Source organism: Siphateles boraxobius, unplaced genomic scaffold (assembly GCF_051911475.1).
Source record: "Siphateles boraxobius isolate OS27281-9 unplaced genomic scaffold, OSU_SipBor_1 22, whole genome shotgun sequence".
Classification (NCBI taxonomy): Eukaryota; Metazoa; Chordata; class Actinopteri; order Cypriniformes; family Leuciscidae; genus Siphateles; species Siphateles boraxobius.
Genome location: NW_027508833.1, coordinates 33016162 through 33035501, shown reverse-complemented (window position 1 = coordinate 33035501; position 19340 = coordinate 33016162). Strand labels below are relative to the sequence as shown.

Genomic DNA, 19340 nt, shown 5'->3' with positions numbered 1-19340 from the left:
TGTCTCGGGTTATGACTGTAACCCTCGTTCCCTGAGAAGGGAATGATACGCTGCATCGAGAATCGACATATTTGGGGATGCCTTCGGCATGAAGCGTCTGAAGTCAGCTATTCAATCTCGATTGGCGTAGCCAAATCACGTCACTCGTGACGTCGCATGTGACGGCAATGCGGAAGCTATAAAAGGACGCCGGATCATAACAGCGTCAGCTTCTGATTGGTCGAAGCAAGTCGTTCTCAGGAGCAAGAAAAGTGTGGCCGAGGGACGAAGCGAACCTCAGGGAACGAGGGTTACAGTCGTAACCGGAGAATCGACACATTGGGGAACGAAATGCCCACTGCGCCACACAGAGAATACGCCCTGGTGTGAAGCATCTGGCACACTCACGGACGATAGGAATGAGAAGGTAGATCCAACCTAGATCGTCATAAGATTTGGTGTAAGAAGGGGAGGTCTGGAGCCAGTGGCTCAACGGACCCCATGGATGGGAACTCCAGACAATAAAGGAATATTGGATGAGAGGTGAAGGCCAAGGCGCACCTCGTACATCAGTTATGAGAGGTTTCCGCAGATATCCAACTGTCTAATTGACAAAAAAAGGGGGATAGCTCCTAGCCCTTGATACATATCTAGATAGATTTGACTCCTCCTAGCCCGAGGCCTAACATAGGGGCCTCCAAGGCTATGACCATGACCATCCGAGACATGCGATGGAGGATGGATACCTGAATAATCATAATATTGCCTACAGGCACCTCAGTACCAAGGCAGAATAAGGTAGAGTGGCTCCCACGTCATCACGTAAGAGGGGGCAGCACCACCGCTCTTCCAGGGAGCAGGATGAGCAGGAAGCAGACTCAAATAGATTCTTATATGATGAATACCCGAAGAATCATGATATTGCCTACAGGCACCTCGGTGCCGAGGCAGAAATAAGGTAGAGTGGCTCCCACACCCTTAAGTAAGAGGGGGCAAGACTCAAAAGATTCTTATATATTCTCATATAACTCATCCACAGGACATGAAGGGTGCCAGGGGTATCCCGTCAGCCTGATGCCATTAGGCTGGATGACAGGATTCATCCTACAATCTACAGGAACATGGAGTTTTATTGGGAATGTCCGTACATGCTCACCCTTAGAGGCTTGCGGAGGGCACCGGGGCCGCTACAGAGGCCCTAAACGTGAACGGGCGATCCCGTTAGAGAACAGGATGGAACGCCAGTACTGAAGCCAGTGGGCAGTATTTAACTGAGTTCAATGCCGTCCCTAACAAATATTTAGTTCCTAGTAGAGTGGGGTTCTAGAATGGATGACCTAACCACCTCGGTGGAAAGGGCACATATTTAAGGGTTGGACCCCCTCAGGGGCCAGACCCAGAGTCTGTATAACTCTGGCCGTGGATGAAATAGTGTACCACCGGCCTGGGAAAGGAGATCTCTCCTAATCGGGACATGCCAGGGAGGACTCTCCAAGAGACTAAAAACGTCAGAGAACCATATTCGGGCCGGCCAGTACAGGGCTACCAAGAGTAAGCTCACACCGTACCTCCTGACCCCTTATAGAACCCCAGGGAGTAGAGCGATCGGGGAAAAGGCGTACAAATGTGACCTCGGCCAGATCTGTACCGTGGCATCCAGGCCCAAAGGAGCTGGATGTGAGAGAGAGGTCCAGAGCGGGCAGTGAGTGTTCTCACGAGAGGCGAACAGGTCAACCCCCGCCTGGCGAAACTCTCTCCATATGAGCTCAACTACTTCAGGGTGGAACCGCCTTCCCCGGGCATCAGCCCCTGCCTCGACAGGATCTCTGCTCCCACATTATCAACCCCAGGAATATAAATGGATCTAGCAGAGAGAAATTTATCTTGGGACCACAGAAGGATCTGATGTGCCAGTCTAGGAAGAGGGCGCAATTTCAGACCTCCTTGGCGGTTGATATAAGAGACCACCGACATTATGTCTGTCCTAACAAGAACATGATGACCTCTGAGGTCTGCAAGGAAGTGCCTTAGGGCAAAGAATACGGCCAACATCTCCAAGCGATTAATATGCCATGAGAGATGATGGTCCTTCCAAGCACCTCGAGTGTAACGGCTCCCCATAACCACAGCCCAGCCCGTGAGGGATGCATCTGTTGTCAAAGTCTTTCTCCAACACGGTGCTCCCAGAACCGGCCTTTGAGACAGGAACCATGGTTTCTTCCACATGACAAGAGCACGAAGGCATCTGCGCGTAACTCTGATCATGCGAAAGGGGTTCCCCAGCGGAGAAACCCCTTGGTCCTGAGTCACCACTGTAAGGCCCTCATGCGGAGCAGACCAAAAGGAATTACGGTAGAAGCTGCAGCCATGAGGCCCAAAAAGTCTTTGAAAGTGTTTGACAGTGATGGCCTGGCCTAACCTAATACTCCTTATTGTGTTTAAGATAGTATCTATACGAGCAGGAGACAATTGTGCCCGCATCGTGACTGAGTCCCACTCTACTCCCAGGAACGTAGTCCTCTGAAGAGGAGTTAAGGAACTTTTCTTCACATTGAGTCTCAACCCCAAGCGCCTCAGATGACGCAAAACAACATCTCGATGTTGAATCGCCAGTTCTTTTGACTGAGCCAGAATGAGCCAGTCATCTATCAAATTTAGGATACGGATCCCCTGAAGTCCCCATGGAGCAAGGGCAGCATACATACATTTACTGTAGTAAAGGTGCGAGGAGATAAGGCTAGGCCAAAAGGAAGAACCCTGTATTGATAAGCTTTACCCCCAAAAGCGAATCTAAGGAACCTCCTATAATGTGGGATGATGGCAATATGAAAATAAGCATCCTTAAGATCTATCGTCACAAACCAGTCCTCGGATCTGATTTGTTGAACGATCATAGGTATAGTTTAGCATTTTGAACTTAAATCCCCTCAAAGATTAGTTCAATACCCAAAGATCTATAATGGGACGCAGCCCACCATCCTTTTAAGGAACTATGAAGTAACGGCTGTAGAACCCGGACTCCCTCTGGTGGGGGGGCACATATTCTATGGCCTCCCTGGCTAAGAGGGACTGGACTTCTTGTTCCATTACCTGATCCTGGTCAGGAGATACCAGTGTATGAGTAACACCACTAAATCTAGGTGGTCTATACTGGAACTGGATTCTATATCTCAACTGTATTCAGGACCCACTGAGATATATTTTGAAGACCCTTTCAGGTGTCTAAATAATCTACAAGGGGGATCAGTCTCTCAGGACTGACCTCAGGTGTCGTAATATTTTCGGTGACCTGAAGCAATTTTCTGGCAGGAACTAACCGAATAATTTTCTCTACAGGCCTCGTGAGAGGTAGCGAATGTGTCAGAGCCATAGATGTTAGAGGAACAGTGTGTACAATACATTCGCTGGAAGTCGATGCGTCCCGAGGCGCACTTGGCAGCGGGAAGCAACATCAATTTCCTGAGGGCTCTGCTGGGCGAAGTTTTATAATGCCCATGTGGGGGGGGGGAGAGCCCTCAGAGGCCTGAGCATTGCGTCAAGGCCTCTTAGCCGAGGTCTTCCTAGCCTAAATAACAGTCCTCAGATCTGTTTTCGGCTTAGACGGCTTCGGCTTAGTGTTGCCTCTGGCTCCAGGCCTTATACGGGGGGCGTGCACGAGAGGAAACCTACTCAAAATATAAGGAGCTGGCGGCGTTCCCATGAGGCCTGGACTGACAACTGGGGATAGCTGATTGTCCTTCTGCCTCCTGAAGCCTCTCGACAACGGACTTTCTTGCCGCGTCGCAAAAGAGGCCAGAAAGCGGAAAAGGGGGACATCGAGAGGGAAGGCCCTGTCCTTCTCCCCGAACCCCAAGCGATTTAGCTAAAAATATCTCTCCGAGACGACTAGTGCTGCCATAGAACAGCCAATGGCACAGGCCGTCTCTTTAATAATACGGAGAGATAAGTCAGCCACTCTACGAAATTCAGTAACACTGTCGGGTGAGACCTCCCAGTTATCATCCACCTCTTTGAGGATGTCAGCCTGGTATGCCAGTAATAGAGTGTAGGCATGCACCGGCTTGACCCACCGCCATATGCTTTCCCTAAAAAAATCGATGAACGAGATTTGGAGGGAAGTGTCTGAGCTATCATGGGTGACGCAATGTCGGGGAGAAATATTTCGCAAAATATTCCTCTACCCAAGGCATCACCTCATAACCATTCTCATTAGATTCCCAATGGATAAGTAAATATATATACATGGGGGGAAATAATTGAGATGAACATGGATTTTTCCCACAATCTTGATACCTCAGTATAGAGATCAGTGAAAAAGGGAAGGCTCTGACACGAAGACTGTGACTGGGTCTGCAGGAAGCGCTCATTCATTTTATTTTTCTTAGTCGCTTCCTGCTTATTAAATGGCCATTCAACATTTAATTTAGCCACTGCCCTGGTTACAACCTCCAGCAACTCCTCTTTTATTTTCTTTTTAATATATATATTTTTTACGGCAATATGGCGAACCTGTGTTGAGAATATCTAACTCCTCGGAGCCAAATAAATCAAACACCGGGTCTTTAACACGGTCGGAAGAGGCCGCAGGGCGGGTTTCCGAACCATGCACGAGACCAGTGAAACTGGTAAATAAACACTGAGAAAGGGTCGCAGCCGTCTCAGTATTATATGCCAGCCCCACGTGCGAATCCCATGCATACAAGCGGCGCGCTGCCTCGACAGCCGATGCACTGGAAACGCGAGCCTGATCTATTTGAATGAACAGGCTCAAACGCGAGCGGAGCTCTTTCATATAAAAAACAGTTTGCACGGACAGTGCTCTCGAGCACTGCTTGTGCATGCTCCGCTCCCAGACAAACTACACAGAGTGAGTGTGTGTCGCCCTCGCTTAAATAACGCGGGCAAGGGGACGCACACTGACTGAATAGTTTCTCCTTATTGTTCGCCATATATATATATATATATATATATATATATATATATATATATATATATATATATATATATATATTAGGGCTGTCAATCGATTAAAATTTTTAATCTAATTAATTACATACTCTGTAATTAATTAATCTAAATTAATCGCATACACAATCTTACAATGTTTACATGGTACAATTTCTGGTAAGCTACGTTTTTATTATTATTGCTTGACACAAATTTCACGATTTCAATTTAATTTAATTATTGTGATTTGATGCAATATTGACTCATTTGGATAAATATTAGGTACACAAGATAGGCATTCATTTTTCTCAGGAAAAAAAAATCTCACCCAATGCTGTAAAAATACAGAGAGCCATATCAGCTGGTAGTATTTAAGGTTAAAAATAGCTCAAATTAAATATAATGCTTGTTTATTACAAATAACAACTTTGATATAAGTAAAAATATAATCCATACGTATATACTAGTAGGCTACATAAATTTTGAAAAATACTCTCTATAGCTCTTTTTTATAGCCAACTATAACATGCTATATGGTCATGAAATGGCTTTCCTGAGGTAACTTAGGGCTAAATGTTATGTGACATAATTGTTCTCCAGCTGTTTTATTGACCCATTTTCGCGGTTGAAAAACACTGATTGATCGAGGAATATACATTTCGGTAAGTTTTAGGCTGCCCAACTGTATCTTACAACATTGGTCATTCGTGTTTATTTACTATTAGCTAGAGATGATCGGTTCACGTGCCGCTATAGGGATCTGTCATTTCACATTTACAAGCGCCAAAACGGTATAGTTTGATTTTCGTAATAAAATTAACAGAATCTGAGAGCTGAGATTTTTTTAATATCATAAGTAACGTGCTCTGTCTTGTCTGTTTCCGTGTCCTCTCTTTGGTGCGCGATTTTTCTGTGCGTGAGAAAATGGTTGTGTGACGTGAGAGCGCGTGAAAAGTTACAACACACACACACACAAGCGCGCTTTCTCTCAGACACACTCGCCGACTCACGCACACACTGACTCCTGGATGCTTTTCATTGATGTTGTAGGCCTACTTTAGAGTTTGACGAACTCCGTTTGTTAAAAGTAAATGTTCCAAACAATGATCCAAGCAGCGCGTTCTTGTCTCCCTCCTTCTTTTTACACGAACGCTAGAACGGCTCCGCAAAGGTCAAAACGGAATGGATTAATCTGCGTTATTTTTTTTAACGCGTTATTTCTTCTCAGATTAATTAATCGAAATTAACGCGTTATTTTGACAGCCCTAATATATATATATATATATATATATATATATATATATATATATATATATATATATATATATATATATATATATATATATATATTCAGAGTGACAGACAACACCAAATAAGACAAACAGGTTGACACAGAAAGCTTGCTGAAGTCCAGAAGCTGACGCTGTTATGATCCCGCGTCATTTTATAGCTTCTGCATCGCCGTCACATGCGACGTCACGTGTGACGTGATTTGGCTATGCCAATCGAGATTGAATAGCTGACTTCAGACGCTTCATGCCGAAGGCATTCCCCAATGTGTCGATTCTCGACACAGCGCGAGTTCCCTTGAAAGGGAACAGTTATTTTACCCTTTACTGTTAAGTCGTAAAAAGAGTGTGCTTTTAATGTTAATTATTAAAATGTACACAAATAAAATAGGAATGACCTTAAATTTATTGAGGTAACAAACATCACATTTACTCAGTACTTTTCAGGACAAATAGGCTACTGCATGATACAACATAACACTGCACTCTATACTTTAGTGTTATGTACTTTAGTCTTCATATGTTACTAACAACATAATATTAATGGTTATGAGCTTTAAACTGTCCAATAAAAAAAATAGGACCAAAAAAAAACCCTCTCGAGTTATACATAAAGTACTTATAAGAATCATCTTTTCCATACAGTACAAAATACAGCAAGTACTCCCTGAGTTATGAAATTAAAGTGGACTTTGTCATCATGTAACAGCCAAAAACATGTTATCAAAAGTTACTTAAACAAGTATTCAAGTTTTAGTCCTAGTTAATCCTTGTGAGCTAACATTCCTAATTTAAGCTTCCCACCTATCAGAGACATCACCTTTAATGCATGATTGCCAGCCTCTTTGTGTTGAGTTCAGTGAGTGTATCTCTCTTGTCTGTGAGAAGAGTTTTGTATTTGCTGAAGCTCTGCTCACAGTCAACTGACATGGGAACTGCTCGGCTCGGTACTGAGGGCTTAACGTCGAATTTCTTAACTTTTTCGCCGAAGAAACCAGAGCCGCTTCTCCATGCTGTCATTGTTTTGAAGGGTTGTGTCACCCAGATTTGCTTCCCCCGGTCTGCATTTTCCCTAGACATACGTTCTTCTTCCACACAAAAACAGATTTTATTTCCAAATATGTAAAATTCTGTTAACACTAAATTCCATGTTAATTTGATAATTATAGGGCCCTACATACAGAGCCCTGTCAGCTGGTATTATTATTAAAGGTTAAAATAACATCTCAAATGAAATATAATGCGGGTTTTTATAATAACAACGTTAATGATATAGGTCAAATATAATAAATATGTAATATAGTTATCATATTTAGCAAACTACTCCTCTCTATAGCAATTTTTTTTAACTCCAACTAATGTGCTATGGTCATGGCATTCCTGAGGTAAATGTAACGTTACGTGACATATTGTTCTCCAGCTCTTTTATGTGGTTGAAAAACATGGATCAATCGATTTTATTACATTTCGGTAAGTTGAGCTGTATCTTTCAAATTACCTATTGATCATTCGTGTTTATTTACTATTAACTAGTAAAGAGTAACAGATGATCGGTTCACGTACAGCTTGAACTGAGACCTGTCAGCGATCTGTCACGTCACATTTACGAGCACCAAAACGCTTTGTTTATTGTTTGAATTTCGTAATTAAATTGACAAAATTTGAGAGCTGAGAATTTGTTTCATATCAATAGTCACCTTCTCTGTCTTGTCTGTCGATGTGTCCTCTTTGCTTTGCGATTTTTCTCTGCGTGAGAAAATGGATGTGTGGCGTGAGACAAAAGCATAGACTGTAAAAAAATATGCATGTAGTGTCCGTAATGTTCCCCTGAAGAACGTTTCTTCAGAGCGGTTTCTGAAGAGCGTTTTTGAAGCCTAAAGTGGGTGGAGTTGGCCATCGCCATCTTGGCAGCGCGTCACTCCCTAAACAAAAATGGGCAAAAAGGTGGGTTTTGGGTGGACTTGAGGTGCCTGGATGCTGAAACCACGCCCGCCTAGCTCGACGTGATCGAGTTTGCTCAGACTAAGGAGCTAATGTGCTACTGGCCTCGCACTAAAGTGACAGCTGACTTGAAGTAGGCCTAAAGCCAATAGTTAAAGTTCATGTTTTTGCCCTTCGAAATACTATAATAGTTAAAAGACATAACTAAACATGAGACTATGTGTATTGTGATGCATTATTATTCTGCTAGATAAAAATGTATTATCATGCAGTAACTTACAATTATTTGCTCTGAGCGTGTGTGTGACAGTGATTCATGCGGTCAGTCAAGTTTACATCATTTACAAGATGGATTTCCAATATAATCAAAAATTATATAAGAAACATGACAAATGTTAACATACAAAAGAAAAAAGAAACACGGTATATCTTTCGCGGCAAGTGTGCCGCCATTGTGCGGTATTATAACCTGTGACGTCACGGGGTTGGTTGGCTTTAAAGGCTCTGGGCTGAGTTCAGTAAAACACAGTGAAAGATGCATGTAAGCTGGTCAAAATTAGCGAACAACTAACGTTAGGTACAGTCATTGTTAGCCAACAGCTGTAAGCATGCTAAATAGCTAACGCTAACTAAACCACATAAAAAGATGACGTCTCACGTTATATGTTAACAAACTGCAGATGGAAACATTGTTCGCGATGTCTGCCATCATATTCCTGTCTCTTGTCAACACCATGGTTGCAATACATGGTCAAGATCAGCCTCTTGACAGCAGATGGACTCTGACACGGTGGGACATCATCACATCAAAAGACACATCATCTTTGCACACCATTCAGCTAGCTCTTTTGTGTAAAACAAATTTAGTTAAGCAACGTGGCTACTTAAAAGTGCTCCACCCACTAACTGAAGACCTAAAATTTCTTGAAAAGAAGGGAGTATATGTTGAGCAGTTGGGATCATGTGTAAGGGGATCTGTAATGCATGTCCTGACAGATATTCTGAGTGCCCATTCTTTGGCAGGCTTTCAGGAGAGCTTTAGAGTGAATTTTCCTTGTAGATTTTGCATGGCCAGAAGGGATGACATTCAAGTCAAAGACGTTAGGTCTTGCTCTTTTGAAATGAGGACAAAAGACAAAAACTCCAACAGCGTGTTCAAGATGTTCTACAGGATAGTACTTTGGTGGCACAGTATGGCGTGAAGAGTAGCTGTCCATTGAGTGAGAATTTGAAACACTTTGAAGGGGACCGATTATGCAAAATTCACTTTTGCATGATGTTTGGACATAAATGTGTGATGGCAGTGTGTGTACACAACCACCCAGCAGTGATAAAAATCCACCCACTCCTTTTTTTTAAATCCCCATAAATCATAAGCAGTGTCTCCCAACGACCTGTTTTCAGAATGTGGCTTTAGTGATGTCACTAAAGCCACAGGCCCCGCCCACAAGTGTTGACAGACACTGCCGCTCTAACATAGAACCGCCCTGATCGAGTTCACAGCGAGTTGAGAGTTGTACACATCTGCCATTGCTGCACTGACTAGAATGTCTCCCAAGCGTTGTCGGTGTTGTGTAGCTGGATGTATTAATCCACATAGCTCTGTTTATTTACTGGAGCGATAGGCCTAACATTATTGATCATGGCAGTAATGAAAGTGAGAGCGCGCACTTTATTACAGTCCATAGGAGTTGTTTAATGAAAATATCATTAAATGAATGATTAAATGAAAAAAAAAAATCAGTTTATTAAGCACCGCTTGTAAAGGTGTGTATTATATTTGTTTACTGATAGTTGTAACGAGTGTTCCCCTTCAGTCGATAACGTCAGACGTAGTCGACGGTCGACTGAATGGGATTGCGTCAGAGAGCCCATCATCTTCGAGTACTATTGAACGAGCCAATGTAATTGGCGTGCGTGATTCGCATCACACACTCCGCCCCCGCGGCGCGGGTATAAATACGGAAGTGGATGCACGCACTAGTTGCCTTTCGCTTCGGAGCCAATCGTTTGATGTCTCTGAGAGTGCTGTTGTTTACAACGAACGAACGAGTGAGTGTGTCGGTGTTCTTCAGGAAGACTCTCCCAGTGCTGGTGTTCTACAGCGCGAGTGCAGCGGTGATCGCGAGCTTTGAGCTCTCAACTGCTGTTTTAACAGCAACAAATTCTAAATTTTTGTGTGTGTTGATGGCTGGTTAGAGGGCGGAAAAGTGAGTGCTTCACTGTTTCAGTTCACTGTTCAGTGTTGCCGCGGTCATTCCCCTGTGTGCTCCGGCACTGGTTACGGTCCTATTTTCTGAAAGAGCAACACGGGTGTGTTTCGTCTTTTTCAAGATTTCATTCCACCTGTGCGTTTCTGGATGCGGTCGTTCCCTTTTCCTCTCTGACGGATGTCACAATTGTGGCATAACGTGTTAAATACGGGCTATTTATTTATATGTATATAAAAAAATATATATATATATATATATATTTATATGTTCAGCATGTTGAGGCAGCTTTTGTGGATGGCTCATGTTCTCATTGCGGGAATATGACTGTCGCGGTGTTGAGATCGAGACTCGCCTTCATCCGCGGAGCGCGAGTCCCCATTACCATGCCCCACGCCCGGGTGCCATGTGGGATGGGTGATCGGAAGATAGTGATGGATGTCTCGCCCGGTAACCATTCCCTGTGGGCTCCTCACTCCATCACACCGCAGCCGATGGAATTCCTGTTGAGCATGCTGGTTACTCTGTAATGGACCAATCAGCTGTTTCAATGGGGGTTCCCCCAGAGGACAAGATGTCGATAGCAGCGTCGGAGGGTGAGCTGGCCTCTGGAGATGATGACTCGGCTGTGTTATCTCCCTCTGGGAGTATAACATTGCTTGAGCCAGATCCAGAAATGTCAGGTATGCTGAAACGGGCCGCCGACGGTGCCGGGCTCGAGTGGAAGCTCCACCGTGTCCCGTTCAGTCTCGGTTGGAGGATTAGTATCTCAGGGCGGGCCGCGCTGGTTCTCAGCTCGCCGCCCCAGTGCTTTTCTTTTCCGAAATGCATGGAGAGCTTATTAGGTGGTGAACGGCACCTTTCTCTGCCAGAAACTGCCTGAATAGCTTTTCCCCCTCACTACCCTTGATGGAGGAGCGGTGAAGGGTTGCGAGGTGTCCCTCCATTGGAGCGGTCTGTCGACACAGGTGCACCTGTGTCCGGCGGCCGCTTCCTTTTGGGGGGATCCTCGTCTCCCCCCTAAGGCCTGTGAGTTTTCGTCCTTTCCGACGGGCAGAGCTTTCAAAGCCTCTGGGCAAGCCATTTCCTCTTGCCTGCCATGGCGTTGCTTCAGGTCTGTCAGGCCAGGGCACCCATGGACATGCACGAGGGTAGCCCAGACCATGCGCTCATAGGTGAGCACCGCACTGCATCCGGTCTGGCGATGTCCACCTTTTTGGTTCAGGAATGCCATCGTTGGCTTAGCCTGGTTAATATGGGGGATGCGGACAAGGTTCCGTTCCTGGTCTTCCCAATTTCCCAGGTTGGGCTGGTCGGCGATGCGGCGGAGAACTGCATCCAACAGTTCTCTGCCGCTCAAGGGCAGACGGAGGTCATCCGGCACATCCTGCCCCGGCAGCCAGCTGCTGCCTCCACCCACCGCCGGTGGCGGCTCCTTCGACTGCTCGTCGCCGAGGGCGTTCCCTGGCCGCCGCTCCCGCTGGGCCTCCGCAGCAGCCTCGACCAAGGCCTCAGCATGGAGCCGGCCGCAGTAGAGACGCCCAGCCCGCTCCAGGCGCGACCAAGCCAGGTGGCAAGCGACAGCGAAAGCATTCCGGAGCGGGCCGCCCAGGGATGGATGAGATGCTCTTGGAGTGGCACAATCACTCCCTCCCCCTGGGTGAGGGCCGGGTGGAGTCTTTGTTTGTGTGTGTGTCTGTTCCGCCGCTGGCTCCCTAAAAAAAAAAAAAGCAGAGCAAGCGGTATCCACACTACAGAGAGAGAGCAAATTCATCTGTTCCTGGGTCCCAAGAGGGCAAGTCTGGCGGGTGTGACCCTGTATAGCCTTACACACCTCAGCTCCCCCTTGGTCGCCAGCAGGCAGCTTGGTGCGTTTGAGGACCCGGTCATCTGCCTTCTCACGTGCCCCCTGCCGCTAGTGGAGACAGGTAAGTGTTGCACAGCACACTAACACCACTCTCTCTACTTTACTGCCCCACCTCAGGCTCGGCTATCCTGCTCAAGTCAGTGATAATCATCACATTAGGTGTTGAGCAGACGTGCTCCTGAAAATCCAGTGATATTCGTCACACCTTGTGTTGAGCAGTGCTTCTGACTTGTGCGTGCTTATCTTATCCTGCTGGCGAAGGATTTGATATAGCCACTCATTGTAAACTCGTTCTTCATGCTACTAGGTGGTGGGTCGTGACCATCTTGGCCCAAGATTGGTCTGCAGCTCCGACCTAAAAGACATGTGCTTCAGATCTCTACCTTCCGCGCCGCAGGCCATCCTGTGTGTTGCGTGTGAGGGTTGAAGTATCAGTACAGAGTCCTTCCCTTCTAGTGCTCCAGAGCCCGTTGGGTCTTCAGGTCAACTGGGAGAGAGTAATCTCGCCCACTGGTTGAGTATCTCTTTTTCAGTTTTGGAGATGGACTCGGTCCAACACGTCTCTCCAATGAGAGTGTGTGCAGCTGGTGTTGAAGTGAGAAAGGGTCCCACTGAAAGAACTTTCAGAGGCTCCTGGAGCATATGGTAGATGCAGCCATTGGCTTCCTCCATATGATGACCGCTTTTGCGCTAGCTTCACGATCGGGTCCCGAGGTTACCGTGGCAGAGCAGCTCACCCTGTGTGACTATAGTTCATCCCAGTCTGCTGCCAAACCCTCTTCAACTGAGGGGCCATGTACAAAGGGCGTGTTTTAACGGGGGCCTAACCCTCGACTACACGGGCAGTCGTGCCTCGAGTTGTTAGACATTGTGATCGTTGCGCAAGCTTCCCTTGCATGTCACAACTCACCCGTCACCTCCTCCTTGGAGTCAGAAGCTTCTGAGGACGCTTTGTTCCACTCTTCCCGCTCTACTCAAGCCTGCCGCCAACGAGCTTCACGACAGTTATAGCCAGGGCAAGTGGAGACTCCATCCCCTGGGTCCAGCTGGGTCATGACCATTCCGGGGCTGCTCAGTTGCCTCTCCGGTTTTGTCTTCCTGCCAGTGTTTCTGTCCGAGCGGACTACCCTTGGACAGACACTGGCTCTCAGCTGCCCCGGAGGCCCGCAGAAATGCGTTTCCCTAGTGAGCCTCCTAAAAGCGACTGCGACTCATGGTCGCCTTGCGCCTGCTCAAGTCAGTGAATTCATCACACTTCATGTTGAGCGGAAATGCTCCTGAAACTCAATGAAGTTCATCACACTCAGGTGTTGAGCAGCAATGCTCCTGTAGCTCAGTGAATTCATCACACTCAGGTGTTGAGCAGTAGTGCTCCTGAAGCTCAGTGAATTCTTTTCGTACACAGTTTTGAGTAGAAATGCTCCTGTTGCTCAGTGAAGTTCTTCGCACTCAAGTGTTGAGCAGAAATGCTCCTATAGCTCAGTGATTTTATCACCCTCAGGTGTTGAGCAGAAATGCTCCTGAAGCTCAGTGAACTTATCACACTCAAGTGCTGAGCAGTAATGCTCCAGAAGCTCAGTGATCTTCACATGTTATGTTGAGCAGTGCTCCTGCCTTTTTGCGCCCGTCGCTTGCACCTACGGTGCCAAGTCAGGAGGGAGCAGGTCTTCATAGTTGCCCCTTATTGGCCCAACCAGACCTGGTTCCCATCGACAGCCTTCCTGACTTCCCCTGAACACTTTTTCAGGGATTGGGCACGATGGCACCCGCGTTCTACCCCTGAAGATTCCGGGTGGTCTTACATCTGAACGCGGAGGTTCAGGTGGCTAGCACAGGGACATGTGATATTTACCCTCACTTCTGCGAGCACCCCCTAGAAATGGGTAGCGTGCTTACGCCTTTAGAAGTGGAACCTAGTCGTTGAGTGTGTCTTCTCTCCAGAGGAGATCCTGAAAGCTTTCGATCATTTCAGTGCTCTCTTTCCTGCAAGATGGGTTGGAGTAGGCTGTGTTCCTTCACCCTCAAAATGATGTTGCCTCTGTGTTTAAACGACGCTCATCGTGATGCAGATATATGGAGAAGCACGTACTGATCACCTGGTTCTTGAGGAGCAAGGTAATGTAAATCCTTGCATCCCTCTTTAGCCTCTTGGGCCTTATCTATGGTGCAACTGCACTGCAGAGACCGCCACTGAGCCACTGCGGGCAGTGAGTTCAAAATTCTGTTATATCAGTTCTCCTGCTCGCATGGTCTCTACTAGAGGGTAGGGACTTGCTCGCTTTCGGTCAACGTATTGTGCCTGGAGTTCGGGCCGGCTAACTCTCACAAGCTGAGACCCCGGCTCGGATTGTGCCCAAGGTTCCTAGCTCTCCCGTAATAAGAGCAGGTGGTGAGCCTGCAAGCGCTGCCCCAGAGGAGGCAGATCCAGCCCTGGCTTTCTCTGTCCCTTCGCTTATAGCGTTCAGACATGTACAGAACGCAAGCCATAGACCTCAGACTAGCTCTAGATATATCTGTTAGGAATTCAGCAGAGAGGGAAGGCTGTTTCCAAGCCAAGTTGGCCACTTAGTGCCTACTTTCATTTCGGTAAAAAATTCAGAGATGCAACATGTCCACTTAGGTGTTGAGCTCCTCTATCATGAGTGTAAAGTGCTCCGCCTGGGCGTTGACGATATGCTTTGCTAAACAGATTCTAGAGTTGGGGGCTGGACGACACCTAGTTGAACTGCTGCTTCCCGTGGGCTCCCTTCTCATGAAGCCAGTTTCACCGTGAGCCCGGTTCTGCTATTGTTTATTTGCTTCGTCGTAACGACCTCGAGACCATAACCAAGAATGAACGAACAATAGCAAATATCAAAGAAATTGAAAGATTGCGATCTGACGAATTACAAAAGTTAAGAAAACAAGTCGAAGCATTCGCTTACGAGCAACAAGGGTGGGCTATACAGTGCAAAGAAATGGCCTCAAATATTGATCAATTCAAAGAAAACTTCAAACCGGCAGTAATTACATATCTGCTCTCGAAGATTGCTGCTATAGATAAGGTTTTCCAGTAGCCGCAGTTAATCAAGCAGCACTGGGTGAAACCTCTGATCTAGAGACTAAAAATGATAGTGACGATGATGATGCTGCGTTAGGATACAGGTCACAGAGAGAAACTCGTAACCGAGCTCTTGTGACCTGTGGCCTGAAGAGCCAAACCTGTGAAGCCCACTTAAGACTCGAGCAAAATCGAATGACTTGCCAAAGAAATCAGTTAAAGTCATTGTGCTTAAAACCATGACGAATACGGATGATGAAATCACAACAATCAGCCATCCATTAGCATGCGAAGAATGCTTACAGCATAAACAAGTCATAGGAATTATGCAGAGAAAAGGGCCGTTTCAACCCTACTGGGCACTTCATTGATGTTACAGGCCACTGTGTACAAGTTAGAAATTCGAGATGCATGGCAAATAGCTCTCCTCACTATCCCTGAAGAGCTCAGGCCAAAACTAACCTTAGATATGAAATCTGGCAACTTAATGAACCGAGACAATAACGAAACTGACGAAATAATCTACGAGCATCTTAAACGGGCATTGTTAGACATGAGGGGCAATTATTGGAGCAGATTGGAGCAAAATATTAGAAATCTACTTAAGGGACTTCATTCCAGACTTTGCAAACATCGTCACGCCATTATATTCCCTCTTAAAGGTGCAGTATGTGATTTTTAGCGATATCTAGCGGTTCGGCTGCGAGTTGCACTGAGGGCTCAGCCCACTGCTCACCCCTCCCTTTCGAAGAAGCTACGGTGCCTGAAACTGGACAAAAATATCTTCGTCTGAGACAGCAGAGAATAGCCAGAGTAAGGCAACAGTGTGTAACATTGTCACTGTTTCTGTACCACAGTCCATTATAAACCACATCATGGATAAAGTTTACAAAGCCATAGTCAGGTGAGGATCAAGGGTCTTAATAATAATAGTAATCAGCTGATTGTCTCACAAACGTAACCAGCACATTTCCCCCCACATAGCAAACCCATAATACAGCGAGGGAGAAGAACCACATGAAACTATGCAACTATATATTGTTTCTAACAGGAAAGTAAAAGTTTAGCTGGCTCAATATGAGCTGTTACTGTGGCTGAGCTGGTTAAAGCGTAAAGCATTGTTTAAACTCGACGCGTCCGCATGAGCCCAAAGGTGAGCGCGGCAAAAATGGCATGATTGTACAGCGCGCGCGCCTCCGCATCCCCTAGACACCATTTACTACACACAATAGGCTGTTTTTCTCTGATTTTGAAAACTCTTCGCCATTGACTTAAAATGCTTCCAAGATCGACGGGTTGGTGATTCCTGTAACGTTACTGTTTTACGCTCAATGACAAGAGTACTAATCAGCTGTCACACGAACGTGCAGCACATTTATCCCCACATAGCAAACCATAACACAGCGAGGGAGAAGAACTAAGTTACATGAAACAATCCAACTACATATTTTACACCACTGACAAGGGAAAAGTCACTACTGTGTTTATGGTGTTTATGGAAATGGCTAGCTGTTTATGGCTAGCTTCTAGCTTTCTGCTGCTTCTCTTTCAAGGTTGTGACGAAACGCGCTCTGTAGCGCTGTTTGTTCGCTGTCGGCTACAGTAGAAACATGACGTCACAATATGTCGACCTTCATAGAAGGGGATTCCCGCGGTTATGCAGATATAAATGTCTCATTCTAAGGTAATAAAAAAATTACGGTTTATTAAGTAAGTTCTTTATACACCACTGAAAACATAGTTATGGATGTCATATTGCATTTCTGTTAATAGATACTATTTTTTACACATTGCACCTATAAATGGAAAATCAAAGCCCTCTGACCATTCAAGAGCGTCCATTTCACTTACAAGCGGATGCGAACGAAAACACACTAAATGGCGGTTTAGCTCAAGATCATGGGGGAAAATTGCATCCGATCGCATATTGCAACCAAAAAATCCACGGTCGAACAAGGATTCGACCCATGCACTCAGCACGTGCTGGTGGTTCACTGGATGTTGACAGCAACTGAACCAATTGTAGGTTTTCAACCTATTGTTGTGCATACAGTGCACACGCCAGTACAAATGCTGTTGCAGGGCCGAATAAAAAGTGTGTCATCGCAAAGGTTAGCAAGATGGCTAGCAGACATACAGACAACATTTATTGGGAGTTGTAGAGGGCCACCCACACACATGCCAAACCAAACAGGAAGCACAGAGCCCAGTTTATGACCAAGAACTTCCAAATCAGACACAGGTGAACATTGATGGTTCCCAATACTGGCATGATGGCAAATTCCACACAGGATGAGCGGTGTGGACTCCTCACTTTCCCAACTCAGGCACTAACCAATTGCTAATCAAACTATCCACAAACACATCTGCGCAAGAAGCTGAACTTATTGCATTACTCGAAGCAATCAGATCACATCACGTGCCACTGTGTGTATACACTGATTGTCGATACGCTTTTGGTGCAGTCCATGATTTTATGGCACAGTAGCAGTTGAGAAAATTCCTCACATCAGCCAGAACACCAATCAAACATTTTGACATCATAACTTCGATTTGGCAGGAAAATTTGCTGTAGTTCAGGTAGCACTCACCCAACCTACAGGAAACATTTCAGGATACACTCAAGCACCTAAATTCATGCACAACCTCACTGCCTGGTATAAACCAACCTTTTATTTTGACAGGTTGCCATGTAGCTAGACCATTGAGTCTCTTTTTATTTTATTTTGATATGATGATAGTTTTTCTCAAATCAAGATAAAATGCTGCTAAAGTGACTCTCAGAGCGGCTGTGAACCTCATCGATCCATTAATGAAAACATTCCAGCGTGATGTGCTTCAGTGTGTGGTAAATGAATCCGCGCGTCTGAGCCATTCATTTACAGAGACAAGCAGAACATGCATGATTCTTTTTTAAATAGTCTTTAAGCAGTTTAATATTCACAGACACTAGTCTATATCACGATTTTATTACAGATCAGTTGGCCACTGGCTTCCAACACATTACCAATAGCAATGATAACATTATAAAAGCAGTTTTATCCGAAGTGCAGGCGCTTCTAACGATCAGCCACACATTGTTAAATCAGACCCGTACCATCGAACGTGACTTAGCCTGCAGATCATATGCACAAGATTTGTTCACTGCAACAAGACAGGAAATTTTAGACCTTTGTCTTCACAAGACCCCGAGACATGTTTTGAATGATTTAATTGAGGTTTTAGATTTGCATAGATGGTTCTCTTCAGAAAAAATGAAAAATGTGAAGTATTCAGAACTGTTATCCACAATTATGATGTATACTGGAAACAAATGTATTGGTTGCATTGGGTTTTTTGCCACTTTACTTTAATCCACCCTGATCAAGTTTATCCAAATTCCACTACTATTTGGTCCATTGACATGGTAGTGAAAGACCAGGTAATTAAATGGGATCACCTCACTGGATATATGACTTTGAAGGGTACTGAGACCTTATTTAACTTGTTGTCATGAAAACTCACAATTATGTGGTCTGTACATATAACACATTGCAGCCTTTCTCTCCCAATGATAGCAAACTAATAAATGTTGAATCGTTGCATGGCCATTCAAATGCTGTTCAAGTGTCTCATACACAGTGGTGCGTCATCAGTGAGATTAATTCGTTCACATATGGAGGACTGACCTGTCCTGCTAATCACTCATTTTACAGAAAGAAATCATCCACTCTGAGCCTCCTGTTTGTGAGATTTTGAAGAAGTGGCCAGGACTTTTCACAGAAAGTGACGTTTGTTTTCTTTTCCTCTTCAAAACCCTGTGTTTTTTATGGATTGTGTGTTTGAATGTTAACAACCACTCTGTGTTTGTGCTTAGATCTTTGCAGAATTCAATCGCATCTGGGAAAAATCTGTGATCTCAGTTCTAAGCAGCGTTGGACAAACTCTCTGCACGATTGTTTGAAATTTTCTGGAAAAAAGGAGGAAACCCGGGAAGAATACTTGATGAAATTTTGCAACAACTTAAATCAAAGGTATTCTTTTATGATGCTATCTTTGAATCATGATTTGCATATGATTGTTACCCT

General features: G+C 45.3%; 1 pseudogene; it reads left to right on the top strand.

Annotated features, from left to right (window-relative positions):
- The first annotated feature begins 14296 nt into the window (after nt 1–14296).
- Nucleotides 14297–19011, top strand: LOC143746660 (uncharacterized; annotated as a pseudogene).
- The last annotated feature ends 329 nt before the right edge of the window (nt 19012–19340 follow it).